Genomic DNA, 13,861 nt, shown 5'->3' with positions numbered 1-13,861 from the left:
AAAACGAATGAAATTGGGTCATTTGTTGAGACGTGGATGGATCTAGAGACTGTCATACAGAGTGAAGTTAAGTCAGAAAGAGAAAAACAAATATCGTATATTAACGCATATATGTGGAACCTAGAAAAATCGTACAGATGAACCGGTTTGCAGGGCAGAAGTTGAGACACAGATGTAGAGAACAAACGTATGGACACCAAGAGGGGAAAGCGGCAAGGGGTGGTGGTGGTGGTGTGATGAATTGGGCCATTGGAACTGACATGTATACACTGATAATATATAAAATTGATGACTAATAAGAACCTTCTGTATAAAAAAATAAATTAATTTAAAAAAAGAAATAATAAAGACATGGTTCGCAGGACCTGGAGAACACAGCTCTTGCTGGTAGAAGGGCCTGAGGAGGGATATAAGCATTTTAAAGAAGGAATTCTGGGGGCATATTTCTTATTATCAGAGGTGTAGGGCAATTACTATTTACGTTTTTCTTCTTTCTTGAGCGTAGGACAGTTCTTTTTCTAATGACCTGACATGAGAAGGAAGTAGAGGCTTTGATATCGGTGAGATGGGTGGGTGGGCTTTGAATTCCTTCTAGAGCCACAGTTCTGTTTCTGTATCGATGAGATTAGTAAAGCAAGGATGGCTGCTTTTAATTTTTCAAAGAATTGCATATCTCACTCAATGATAACATCAAGAGGCTGACATGCCCATTCAACTTCTTTATCTTGAATTTGCTTTTTATATCAAGGAAAAGATTTCCAACTGAGATGTAAATCAGAAGATTCCTGTGTCCAGATTTAGAGCTGTGTGCCTTTGGGATGTTTTTATAGGTCCTTCCACAAAGGCTCGGCATGGTCTCTCTCCCTCAGAGCGCATAGTTCCATTTTAGCCCAGTTGGTCTTAGCAGAGAAGGCCTCACAAATAGCTTCTCTTAGGCCCTGAACATCAGCCTCCAATTGGGCCACGTTCTGAAAATTAGCAAGAGATCCTGGCAAAGGATCTGGCCATTAGCGAACTCGGATTTTCTCCAGGGGACTATCTGGGAGATGGCATGAGCACAGTGTAATGTGAGTGGGAGGGCTGATGGTGTAGATGGATTTTAGTTTTTGCTCCAAATCTGATTTCTGTTCTTTTGTTTTGTTAAGGAAGTGTTCTTAGGCTCGCCATGATCTTCCTTTGTCTTTCTTTTAATTTGATCATCTGAGAGGTTTCAATAGGATATTTGTTTTAGGGTGAGAACCTTTTAAAAAAAGTCCTTGCAAATATCATCTTATCAGGTATTTGGCCAAAACAACCAGTAAATTCTCCTGGCAGTATTGAACTCCCTTTTTCCTCCCAGGGAGTCTCCAAATGTATATTCCAAACATGACACAAATCCAGTAAGCCATTTTATTGCTTAACCATGGACAAAAAGGTGTCACTAAAGAGGGTAAAAAAGGCATCCCCCATGATCTAGTGAGTCACTCCCAAAGACAGCCAAAAGAAATAGAGACTAGATGAACCCCTAAAAGCTGGCAGCCTCCATAGGTAGAACATCAGCCTCAAGTGGGACGCAGCCCACATTTCTGGACAGCCAGCTACAAATTCTGAGGCCCCAATGTGACAGTTGGCTGTCTACAGATGCAGGGTACACAAGCGGTGTTCCGCACAGGAGGAAAGCCATTGAGAGAACATACTCACTGGATCCAAGCCAAGCTCCCAGGACACCAAATAGGGCAAAAGGGAAAGCAGTGCTGTACCTGGAGGGAAAGGACCCCAAAACTGAGGGTCATGCAAGATCACAAGACCCAGAGAAGTAGTCCCTCCAAGTGTTTCTTCTCCAGTCTAAATTTGGAAAGGAGACAAGGAGAGACTGTTACTGCCCTCAGTTGACCCGTTCAGAGCAGATATCTGGGAGGCTGACTTGGTCAGAATTTTTACCTTTTCTTAGTTCTTTCAGACATCCTGAGATCCCATCACAGCCTCTGGAGTGAGTGGTGTGTCCCAGCTTTCCCTTAGTTTTCGCCAAAACTGTGAGGGAGCAGAAAATTTTCCGCCGCCTTCTCAGGATTAGTGGCTGGGGCTTGTAAATTAAATTTACAGAAGACAGCCAACCAAAAAAGTAACTAACTTGGTAAATGGTGAAAGTTAAAGGCTTATGAACCTAACTTAATGGGGGAAACAGAGAGGGTAGAATTGGCTTCTATGGGAAGAACAGATAGGTTTCTCCAGGAATACAAACGGGTATTTTGGAAAACAATGAGAAAGTTTGTGACAATGTTTGTCTGTACAAGGATGCGTGGTCTTTGCATCTTCTTCAGGGTCATAAAACACCCTGCAGACGGATTTATGGTAGGTTTACTCTTGGTCTCTCTTCTGGGAAGAGAAGCCACTCTGACGAGGGAATTTATGGCCATGGTCATTCTAAGAAGTTTCAGCTTTTATTCCGATAAGGGGAGCTCCAAGAAGGCTTTTTTCCTGCATGTGTTGAATCTCACGTATCTTCAGCTTAAATTGTTTTTATACCAACCATGGGGTTCCGCCTGGCTCTCCATACCTCCAGCTTTGTTCTTCTTTTTCAAGATTCCTTGATCTATTCTGAGTCCGTTACAGTTTCCACATGAATTTTAGATTGTTTGTCAATTTCTGCAAAACACCACCTGGGAATTTGGTAGGAATTCTTTGAATCTTTTGGTCTATTTATGGAGTATTGCCATCTTAATAGACTTAAGCCTACTGATCCATGAATATGGGATTATTTTCCATGAATTTAGGTCTTTTTAAAAAAATTTATTTATTTTTGGCTGTGTTGGGTCTTTTGTTTCTGCGCGTGGGCTTTCTTTAGTTGTGGTGAGCGGGGGCTACTCTGTTGCAGTGTGCGGGCTTCTCATTGCGGAGGCTTCTCTTGTTGCGGAGCACGGGCTCTAAGCAGGCTCAGTAGTTGTGGCTCGTGGGCTCTAGAGCGCAGGCTCAGTAGTTGTGGCACATGGGCTTCGTTGCTCCGCAGCATGTGGGATCTTCCCGGACCAGGGCTCAAACCCGTGTCGCCTGCATTGGCGCGGATTCTTAACCTCTGTGCCACCAGGGAAGTCCCTAGGTCATTCTTAATTTCTTTCAACAAGCTATTGTAGTTTTCAGTGTACAAGTCTTTTACTTCCTTCCTCACCTCCAGTGGATGCTGATTCAGAACATACATAACCTCCTGGAGAAACTTGCCCCAGCCCTACCATGTCCTGCCACCTAGCTGGCCTGGAGCTGAGTCACCAAAAGATTTTGTTCTTTACTTGATTCTTAATTCCTTTAGAATTCATTATTTCACTCTCATAAATGTTTATTATCCTTGTAGTAAATCTTTTAAAAATAAAAATGAAATATAATTTAATTATTCCGTAGATGAGTGATGAATGGAGCACATATGATTATAATCTTTTTGGAATTATAAAAGTAATACACACACATTACAAGAAACTGAAATATCACCTAAGGAGAAGATATTTGCAAATCCCACCCCGAGAGGTGACTGTCATGAGTGGTTTGGTGCATATCTCTCAGGCTCTGTCTCATTCTGTCTCTGTCTCTCTCACTCTCACAAAAGCAGATTCATTCACATCTACGTTGATTTCAGATGTATTTAGCCTTACAGATGGGATCCTGGATGCAGACAGTTGTTCCACGTGCGTCTCACATAAAGAACCCTGAAGTCTCCCCTCTCTCCCCTGTCATCAGGTAGAGACCCTGCGCCCACTTTCCCCAGCTGCACAGCATTCATTCATCTATGTGAACCAGAACTGATAGATCATTTCCCCCTCCATGAACATTAGTGTTGCTTACAATTCCCTACTATTTCAACCAGTGCTGTGACGAATACCCTTGAAAAGACGTCTTTGAAAAGTTGTGCAGGAATTTCAGTGGGATCAACTCTAAGGATTAGCACTGCCAGTAAAGGGATGTACCTGTGGGACTGTGATGGCTCTTGCACACTGTTCTCCCCTAGAGGACTGTCCATTCACGCTTCCCTCTAGGGGCTCTGCTTGGGCCTTTGTTTCCTCATGTTGTCACCGGGGCTGGTAGTCACCAGACTAAAAACCTGCCAGTGTGATGGTGACCAGTGCTCTCTCCATAGAATTTATGTTTGCATGTGTCCTAACCTGAGTGGTCAAGCATCTCTAAGATATATTGGCCGTATGCATGGCCTCTCGTTGAAATTATGTGTGTTTGCTCTGTTTCTTTTTAGAACATTGATTTTTGAGAGATTTTTGGACTACAGGGATGTTCAACCTTTCTCTGGGCTTGGATCATGGGGAATGCTTTTCCAGTTTGTGATTTGTCTTTCCAGCTGTCTTCCTTGGTCGGTTGGTTGGTTTGTTTTTGCCACACGAGAAGCTAAGCATTTCCCCTCTGTCTTCTGGCTCTGGTGTCACACCTAGAACAGCAGTGTCTACCCCAAAACTCTGCACATATTTACTAAAATCTTGCACATCTCGTTAATCCAAGTAGATTTCCCTTTCAAATAACAAAAATGCTATTTCAAATAAAAACAAAAACAAAAATTCACCAGTCCCCCCTTAAAATATGTGGGCAGACACAAAAAGCCACCTTTTGTATGATTTCATTTATAGGAAACATCCAGAATAGGTAAAGAAACTGAGAAATAAAGAGGATTAGGGGTTGTGAGAGGGTGGAGGAGGGAAGAATGGGGAGTGCATGCTTTGGATACAGGCTTTTATTTGGGGGAATGAAATAGTCTGGAACCAGACAGTGGTGGTTGCACAGCATTGTGAATGTACTTAATGCCCCTGAATCGCACAGTTTAAAATTGAAAAAGTTTAAATTTTATTATTTTACGCTTAAAGTACAGGATGTCATAAATAATGTGAAAGAAAACAATAAAATTACAAAACACCCAAACACAAGCAACGACAGGGGAAGTAAAGTAAATTTCAGGTCGGGGGAGGGTTGATGGTATAAATCAGGAGCTGACAGTGCTGGTGGTTGCAGTTCTGGCTCTGCCCGTGGGGCTGGTGATTTCGGAAATGGTGCTGGGTCTCCTGCAGGTTCTCCCTGCAGGGGTGGTAAATTAACATCTGGATCTGGGACTCCTGCAAAAGCAGCTGCAGGTTCTCCCTGCCCAGGTGGTGGATCCTCATCTGCCTCTGGGTCTCCTGCTGGAGCTGTGAGAAAAGAAAAGATTACCCGCAGGCCTGCCTTTTCACGAGCCTTTCCAAGGACAGAAATCTTCCCAGAGCCTTCCAGAGAGGCCCCAGCCCAGGAACTCACAGCAGGATGTCTTCTCTGACTGCAGTCCACCAGATGGGTGGTCTGATGCCAGTCTTTGCTCCTGGCCCAACACCAGCCTCTAGGGACTCCTCCCTGTGTAGCCCAGCACTCACCCCTCCCCACCCACTCACACGCACCCACCCCTTCTCTCCTTTGGGCTCTGCCCCAGTGAGAGGCTCCAGGTCCTCCAGCTGACTCAGGCGAAGGTTGACACGGTGCTCCAGGTCAGAGCCGGATATGCTGAGCTGCACGTAAGCCGGGGACAGGACCCTGGGGAGTGGCCTGGGTGGTGTCCGGGCAGGAGGCCTTCACCTCTGGGTCCTGGTTCTGGAGAACCCTCTGTGGCCACACTCAACAGGAGCCTGCGCTGGCCCTCGTTGGCAGTGTGGCGCACGGCCCCCTCTCCCGGGGAGATGGATTGGGAGTCCCCGTCGACCGGCTCCTCGCTTATCCCCAGGGTGGGGCTCTGCGGTGACAGCGACCAGCAGCCGGCCCGGCCCGGCCCAGAGGTACCAGACCCCTGCCCAGCCATAATCACTGATTCTTCTGCCCACTTGACCTCTGCTCCCCGATCAGGCACAGACGTGTGTCCGCTCAGATATCCACCCAGGAGGAAAGAGATACATCTGGAGGGCTTGGGGTAAACCTTGGGCAGAAGGGCGCTGCCCCAGCTCTCCACATCCCACCCAGCCAGCTTTAACCTGGGGTGTGGACATGACCGGCCCACCGGGCTTCTGACCCCTCATCAGCCTGCTCTTGCTGAGGCAGACCTACCCCACGTAAATCCCCCACCTCCACACATGCAGGGAGGGGACATAGGGCTACCTGAGTGGGATCAGAGTGGTGGCCTGGCCTAGGCTGGCCTGCCCTGGGCCTCCCTTTGTTACCTTTGGGTCCCTCTGGGCAAATGGCCAAAGGCATCTCGGGTGAGACCTGACCCAACGTCTGGAGCGTCAGAAAAGGCTCTCACTGTGGACTTTCCTGAGGATATTGGGACACAGCAGAGCATATCCATTTGAGCATCTCCAACCAAGTGAACTGGGTAGGGGCTTCTCTAGAATGTGGGTGCCTAGTTACTCAGGTTCTAAGTTGTGTTGGGCTCTATTGCCAGGGAAGTGAGGTCGCTTCCTGGGGTCCCTTTACCCAGGTTTCTTCCTTATACAGAGCTCCCCAAGGGCACCTCTGGGCTGCTGACTGCTCACCCCCCACCCCATGCCATGTCCATGCACAGTGACACCAACACAGCCCACGCCACAGCCGTGGGGAGGCCAGGGTGCAGCCAGGACCCCAGCTGAGGACACAGCTGGTTTCAGACCTGGCTCCTCCTCCTCCCCAGTGATGTGACCCTGGACAAGCCATGTGCCTCTCAGGAACTCCCCAGTCTCCCATCTGCACAGTGGAGGTCATTCTAGCAGCTACTTCCTAGGGAGTCCATCACGTGTATAGACCTATAAACACCTACAGTGCCTGTAAAGCCCCCTGGGCTGGTATCACATGTAGCTCATGCAGAGACTTAGCAAAGGCAGGATTACATAAAGGGCTGGTGTAGCACAGAATACAACTGAAACAGGCCTGGGTCTGCTCTGGGATCTAGGGAAAGTCACTCCCTTTCCTGCCTGTTTCCCATCCCTCCTCCACCATGGGAGGGTTGAAATTAAATAAAATTCAGACATCATCCCCTTTGGCGTACAACCTTCCAGGTTCTCCTGGTATGGTTTTTAATTTAGTTATTTATTTATTTATTTTTGGCTGTGTTGGGTCTTCGTTGCTGTGTGCCAGCTTTCTCTAGTTGTGGCGAGCAGAGGCTACTCTTTGTTGCGGTGTGCGAGCTTCTCATCGTGGTAGCTTCTCGTTGCGGAGCACAGGCTCTAGGCGTGTGGGCTTCAGTAGTTGCAGCATGCAGGCTCAGTCGTTGTGGCTCTTGGGCTCTAGAGTGCAGGTTCAGTAGTTGTGGCGCACGGGCTTAGTTGCTCTGCGGCATGTGGGATCTTCCCGGACCAGGGATCAAACCCGCGTCCCCTGCATTGGCAGGAGGATTCTTAACCACTGCGCCACCAGGGAAGCCCTCCTGTTATGTTTAGATTCAGGACCCAGTGTCTCATCTCGGCCTCTGTGGTGCCTCCTGGTCAAATGTCCTTGTGTAATCCCCACCCCTCCAGGGTGCATGGACATTGTGACTGGGTTCTAACATGAAGACTGATTTATGAAAAGTCTGTGACTTCTACTCGATCCCTCTCCCTTGCGTTCATTCTCTTTGTCTGTCTGTCAGTGCCTCTCTCTCTCTGTTTCTCTGTCTCTCTCTTTCTTGTATGTATATATTGTTAGGGCCCAGAGCTGGTCACTTCTAAATATGTCTTAATGACATATTAATTCTTTTGAATTAATGTTACTTAAGAAAAGACCCATGCAAGAGAGACACTTTCCGTATTCTCTCTGTCTCCTGGAAAGCAGGAAATAAATCTCTCCTATGAAAGGTGCACCACCTGGGGGCTGAGGGCCGAGGGCTGCAGGCATGCTGCCTCCTGCAAATCAGTTCATTCTGGGAATCGTCTGTTGTGATTCCTGAGGTGTGAGGTAGCTTTGTGATGACAGTAGTCCTTATTTTTCTTTGTGGATTGCCTTTTTGTGTTGTGTGTTAAAACTCAAAGCTCATGATCTACATGACCAAACCCAAGCTCCTATTGATTTTCTTCTAAGTTTTCTTCTATAATTTTGAATAGTTTTCCACTTTAAGTTTGTCTGTGAATAATTTTGAATGAATTTGGTGTAAGTTGTTAAGTTGGCGTCATTTCATGCCATATGGTGTCCAATTACTTGTTCCTTAACTGTTTTTAGAAAAGTTTTAGGACACTGTCTCCATTTCAGTTTGAATTTCCGCAGTTTAGTGGGTTCGGCAGTTCTGCCAGCAGGGAGCGCTGTCTCCAGTGAACCGTGAGTCAGGTGCAGCCTGCACGTCCCGCACCGACCACAGACGGGACTGAGCCCGCCTCTCTGACCCACGGCGCACGCGCGTTCCACCGGTCTCGCCTCAGCGCGCCGCTGACGGGAGTTCGTCTCAGGCGCCGCCAGAGCTTGTGCGGGGATGGCCGGGTCAGCGTCTCTGCTGACAGGAGCTGAGTCTCCGTTAGACTCGCCGGGGCTTGGGCTTCAGGACAACACGGGGCTGTGTCCATGCTGACAGGAGCTGGGTTTCCTGACGACCCAGGAGACGCCAGGAGGAAGAGGTGAGGAGAAGTGAGGAGAAGCTTCCTGTGTGTGTGCGCCTGACTGCTGAGGGAGGGGTGTCCGTCTTCATGCCACGCAGGAAGGGCTTGATGTGGAAAACTGCGTTTTTAGTCAGTTTTGTGTGCAGTGTAACCGGCATGAGTTATGTGGTGTCCATTTTTCCCAGCACTGCTTATTGTGGGGACTGTCCTTCCCCTTGGTGTGTCTTTGGCCCCTTTGTCGCAAAGTAACTGACCCCATCTGTGTGGGGTTAATTCTGGGTTCAGTTCTGTTCCTCTGGTCCCTGCGCCTGTTTTTGTGCCAGTTCCACACTTTTTTGGCCACTGTAGCTTCACAATATAGTGTGAAGTCAGGGAGCAAGATGCCTGCAGCCTGTTCTCCTTTCTCAGGGTCGCTTTGGCTATTTGGGGTCCTTTATGGTTCCACACAAATGTTAGGATGATTTGTTTTATTTCTGTGAAAAATACCATCGGAAATTTGGTAGGGCTGGCATTCACTGTGTACGTTGCTTCGGGCAGAATGGAAATTTTAACCATATTAATTCTTCCATTCCCTGAGAAGGGGATATCTTTCCATTTATTTGTGTCTTTTTCAATTTCTTTATCGATGTCTTAAAGTTTTCAGTGTGTAGGTCTTTCAAGTCCTTGGTTAAGTTTATTCCTAGGTATTTTGTTCTTTTTTTTTTTTTTTTTTTTTTTTTTTTGCGGTACGCGGGCCTCTCACTGTTGCGGCCTCTCCCGTTGCGGAGCACAGGCTCCGGAAGCGCAGGCTCAGCGGCCACGGCTCACGGGCCCAGCCGCTCCGCGGCATGTGGGATCCTCCCGGACCGGGGCATGAACCCGTGTCCCCTGCATCGGCAGGCGGACCCTCAACCACTGCGCCACCAGGGAAGCCCTATTTTGTTCTTTTTGATGCAATTGTAATAGGGTTGTTTTCTTTCTCTTTCTGATGGTTCATTACTAGTGTTTAGAAATGCAGTTGATTTCTGTGTATTGATTTTGTAACTTTACTGAATTCATGTATTAGTTCTAATAGTTTTTTTGGTGTGATGATGTAGAAAATTGGAACTTGAAAATCCCACTGTTTCTATCGCATCCAGATCATCCACAACACCAAAGACATAGTGGCTCCTAATCTAATCTTCCCACAGTGCCTGTAAATTCCATGTGGACTTTGGGTGAACTGGATCTGGGTAAGGCTTGGCCTCTATATGGAAGTTTGATGTTTTCTCTGCTTTTCTGGCATGGTAATGACAGGGCGTTTTGAAAAGTAACTTACTTCCCAGTAATTTCGAACGTACAAACAACTTTACGTACATAAAAACAAGTCATATCTTGATCAAGTATATTCCTAAATATTAACGTTGACATTATTTAAAATGGAATTGTTTTCATAAATTCTTTTTCAGATTATTTATTGCCAGTGTACACATATAAGATAGATTTTCGTGAATTGATATTTTGTCCTATAATTTTGCTGAATTAGTTGATAGCTCAAATAATTTTTTGTTGATATAGGAAGTTTTATATACAAGATGTGATCTGTGTTCTGTGAATAGACACAGCTTTAATTTTTCCATTCACACATGGATGCCTTTTATTTCTTACCTCGAGACTCTGGTTAGAACTTCCAGTACACTATTGAGTAACAGCAGTGAAGGCCAGCTTCCTGGCCTTGTTCCTGATTTCAGGAGTAAATCTTTCAGGCTTTAACATTGAGTGTGATGTTTTCTGTGGCTCTGTGTACTACTCTTTTGCATACTGAACAAATTTCCTTTTATTACTACTTTAAAAAAAAATTTTATTGGAGTATAGTTGATTTTCAATGTTGTGTTACTTTCTGCTGTACAGCAAAGTGAATCAGTTATACATATACATATATTCACTCTTTTTTAGATTCTTTTCACATGTGGGTCATTACTGAGTATTGAGTAGAGTTCCCTGCACTCTACAGTAGGTCCTTATTAGTTATCTGTTTTATATATAGTAGTGTATATATGTCAGTCCCAATCTCCCAATTTATCCTTCCCCCTCTTTCCCCCCTGCTAACCATAAGATTGTTTTCTATATACCAATACATCTGTGACTCTATTTCTGTTTTGTAAATAAGTTCATTTGTACCATTTTTTTGGATTCCACATATAAGCGATATCATACAATATTTGTCCTTCTCTGACTTCACTCAGTATGACAATCTCTTGGTCCATCCATGTTGCTGCAAATAGCATTATTTCGTTCTCTTTTACAGGTGGGTAATATTCCATTGTTATATGTACACATCTTCTTTATCCATTCCTCTGTCAATGGACATTTAGGTTGTTATTCCTACTTTTGAGTGTTTGTATCATGAAATAGCACTGGATTTTGATTATAGCTTTTTCTGCAATAATTGATATCATGTGTTTTTACTTCACACCTTTATTGTGGTTTAATACATTGCTTAGCTTTAATATGTTGAACAGCTGAAATTTCTGGTGTAGAGACGCTTATGGCATCATCCGTTTAATATTCTTTTGCTTTCATGTTGCTCTTATTTTGTGGAGGATTCTTATATTCCTATTTATAAGTTATACTGATGTAGTTTTCTTTATGATGTATTTGTATGATTTGATTAGATTTGGCTTGGTGTTAGTGGTTTGGAGGGTGTTAGGGCTGAGACTTGCTGGGGCTGGGTTATGGTTTATGGTTATGACATATGTATGGTTAATGAATACATTTTATGGTTTATGGTTTTGGTCACGGTTGTAGTTTTCTTTATTGGTTAAGGTTTATGGTTTTGGTCTCATTAGGGTATGGGTTAGGATTAGGATACAGGTAGGATATGGGTATGAGTATGGGTTAGGTTTAGGGTATGGGCTAGGGTTAAGGTTAGGTCAGGGTTTAGGGTCAGGGTCCAAGTTTAGGATTAGGATCAGTGTCAGGGTGAGGATCAGGGTTGAGCTAGGCCATTGTTTTTCTGCTCCTCCAGCCCTGGGCTCTGATACAAGATGAATGTAATGTCTGCTCTGGTCACTCAACTGATTCAAATTGAACTCAACCTCAGTCAAGGGTACTTAGGGTCTCAGAGGTCATGCAGGGTTTCCCTCTACCCTCCCACCTGGGAAGGGATGCTGGCCCCACTCTGTCTGAGCAGCCACAGTCCAGCGCAGCCCTGACATGCAAGGTACTCTGTAGACATGTGTGGATTTATACAGGACTGGGTGCATCAAGCTGCCGGCCCATCGGTGCTACCTTGTTGAGGGCTAGTGGGGCCCTCCTGGGACTGGATGGATCCTCTGTTCCATCTGCATGGGTGTAAAAACAGTCAAGTCTCAGAACAGCTCTTGGCCTCTGAGCATCCAGGCAGGCATCCATGGTTCTCCAGCTCAGGTCAGCCTTTGCCCCTCAAGCCCCTGTGGCCAACTACTGAGCCGATTGTGCTGCTGGGTAATTGAACAGCTACCTGGGTATCCTAGACAGTTCCTTGGGATGTTTCAGTTCCCAGTGTCCATGTGGTTGAAATAAATGCCTCCACCCTCATTGCCTCTTAGCCTGCCAAGAGAGGTAATAACCCTCCAAACATTGAGTGTGGCCCTGGTCATGACAACCATACGCAGACTGTGGCCCTGCAATCTTCAACCTTCTGGTTGTAACAAAGATTGACATTCATATCCATTGAGAATCAAAGGTATTGAAGCACCACCTAGAGGGGTGGGATAGGGAGGGTTGGAAGGAGACGCAAGAGGGAGGAGATACGGGGACATATGTATATGTATAGCTGATTCACTTTGTTATAAAGCAGAAACTAACACACCATTGTAAAGCAATTATACTCCAGTAAAGGTGTTTAAAAAAAAAAAAGGTATTGAAGCATCTGGGACTCCTAACAGAGTTTCACATTGAGGCCTTATTGTTGGGGAGATATGTGCATCCCTGTCCCATACCCTGTGGTCTCTGGAAAGCCACCAACTGTGTTATCGTGGTACAGAATAATCCTTGAGACTCCCACTGTTTCATTGAGTAATAATTTCTCTACTTTTTGTAGAGAGAAGAGACTGGAAAATGAGCAAATTTGTTCTTCATGGGTGGGTGATTAATGTGAACATGAGGCATGATGCCTGGGCTCCCACCGCCCAGGGACAGGAATGAGATCTCTGTGCCTTCCGAGGACACACAGGCTATTCTTGACCAATCTCTGAGATGTGTGGACCTGATGCCCAAGGAAGGAGCCCTGAGTTTCCCACCGACAACAAAGTTGCTTTTTCAGCAAGTGGAAGAGCTTCTTGCCATCCTGGGAGGACAGCAAGAGCACTGGAAGGGTGGCCACAGCCCCTGACCCTAAGTGAACCGTTTCCTTCCTTGGGCTTCAGATTCTGTGCTGTGCAGTGGGCTGTCAGTGATGTGGAATCTGCTGCTTCCCCCAACCCAGCATCTATTCTTAGCATCTCAGCTTTTGGGAATTACATCCCACCTGCTTCCAGTCCACACTTTTGCAGAGGGTTGATCCCATGTTCCACTAACCTCAGAAATGGGCATATGATCCATGTCTAGCCAGTCCCATGTTCCATCTTCTTGTGGGTTCAGGGATGAGAATGTGACCCAAGCTGAGCAAAGGTCTTTAAAGCTGTGACTTTTCATGGAACCTAAAGGAGAGACCCTTCCCAGTAGAATGGACATGAGCGGGTGTCAGCCTGGAGTTGCTGGAGGCCCCTGATGCAGAGATAGAGACTGTACCTGTGGATGGGGCCACCACAAAGTCACTTAGTAGGACAAAGGGACCAGGTCACACTATGAGAGTGTGAGCCCCTGTCCCACCAGGCCCAAAACCACTGCTATAACTGCCTCTTGCAAGTAGAAATAAATATTTCTATCATTAAGAAATGAAATTATTTTTACATCAGTAAGTGTGTCCAGTCCCTTGGAATCAAAAAAGTCCTAGCTTACACATCAGAATCAGTAATCCCTGAGACTCCCTCTCGCAGGATGTTCTCATTCAGGGGGTCATGGTGGGTGGAGGTGAAGACACTGGGTGGGGTCAGATCGTAGGGGAGCTGATGGACATCTCTGTTCCTGTTCCTTCCCTGTTCAGGAGAGGGAAACCCCAGCATAATGAGAGGAGAACCAGCAGGGGAAAGAGGTCCCTGGGTGGCTAATTGGTATGTTTGTATTTTCCTAATTTTAGAATCATTTTGTTAATGTGTTTTTATTACAAAATCACCCATTTCCTCTACATTTCCAGTTTGATACAATAGGTTTTTTCTTATTTGACTTTTTTTTTAACATCTTTATTGGAGTATAACTGTTTTACAATAGTGTGTTAGTTTCTCCTTTACAACAAAGTGAATCAGTTATACATATACATATGTTCCCACATCTCTTCCCTCTTGCATCTCCCTCCCTCC

At 45.7% G+C, this 13,861-nt stretch overlaps 1 long non-coding RNA gene across 3 annotated transcripts in view; it reads left to right on the top strand.

Moving 5' to 3' along the window:
* The first annotated feature begins 8,116 nt into the window (after positions 1–8,116).
* Positions 8,117–13,861, top strand: part of LOC114487661 (uncharacterized) — a 27,960-nt gene continuing 22,215 nt past the window's right edge. For all 3 annotated transcript variants that reach the window (XR_008619176.1, XR_008619177.1, XR_003682896.2), the window contains exon 1: positions 8,117–8,480. This is a non-coding gene — a long non-coding RNA (uncharacterized lncRNA). The remainder of the gene's footprint in view (positions 8,481–13,861) is intronic.

The sequence above is a fragment of the Physeter macrocephalus genome, chromosome 14, assembly GCF_002837175.3.
Source record: "Physeter macrocephalus isolate SW-GA chromosome 14, ASM283717v5, whole genome shotgun sequence".
In the NCBI taxonomy this organism is placed as follows: Eukaryota; Metazoa; Chordata; class Mammalia; order Artiodactyla; family Physeteridae; genus Physeter; species Physeter macrocephalus.
This window is presented reverse-complemented; position numbering and strand designations above follow the sequence as displayed.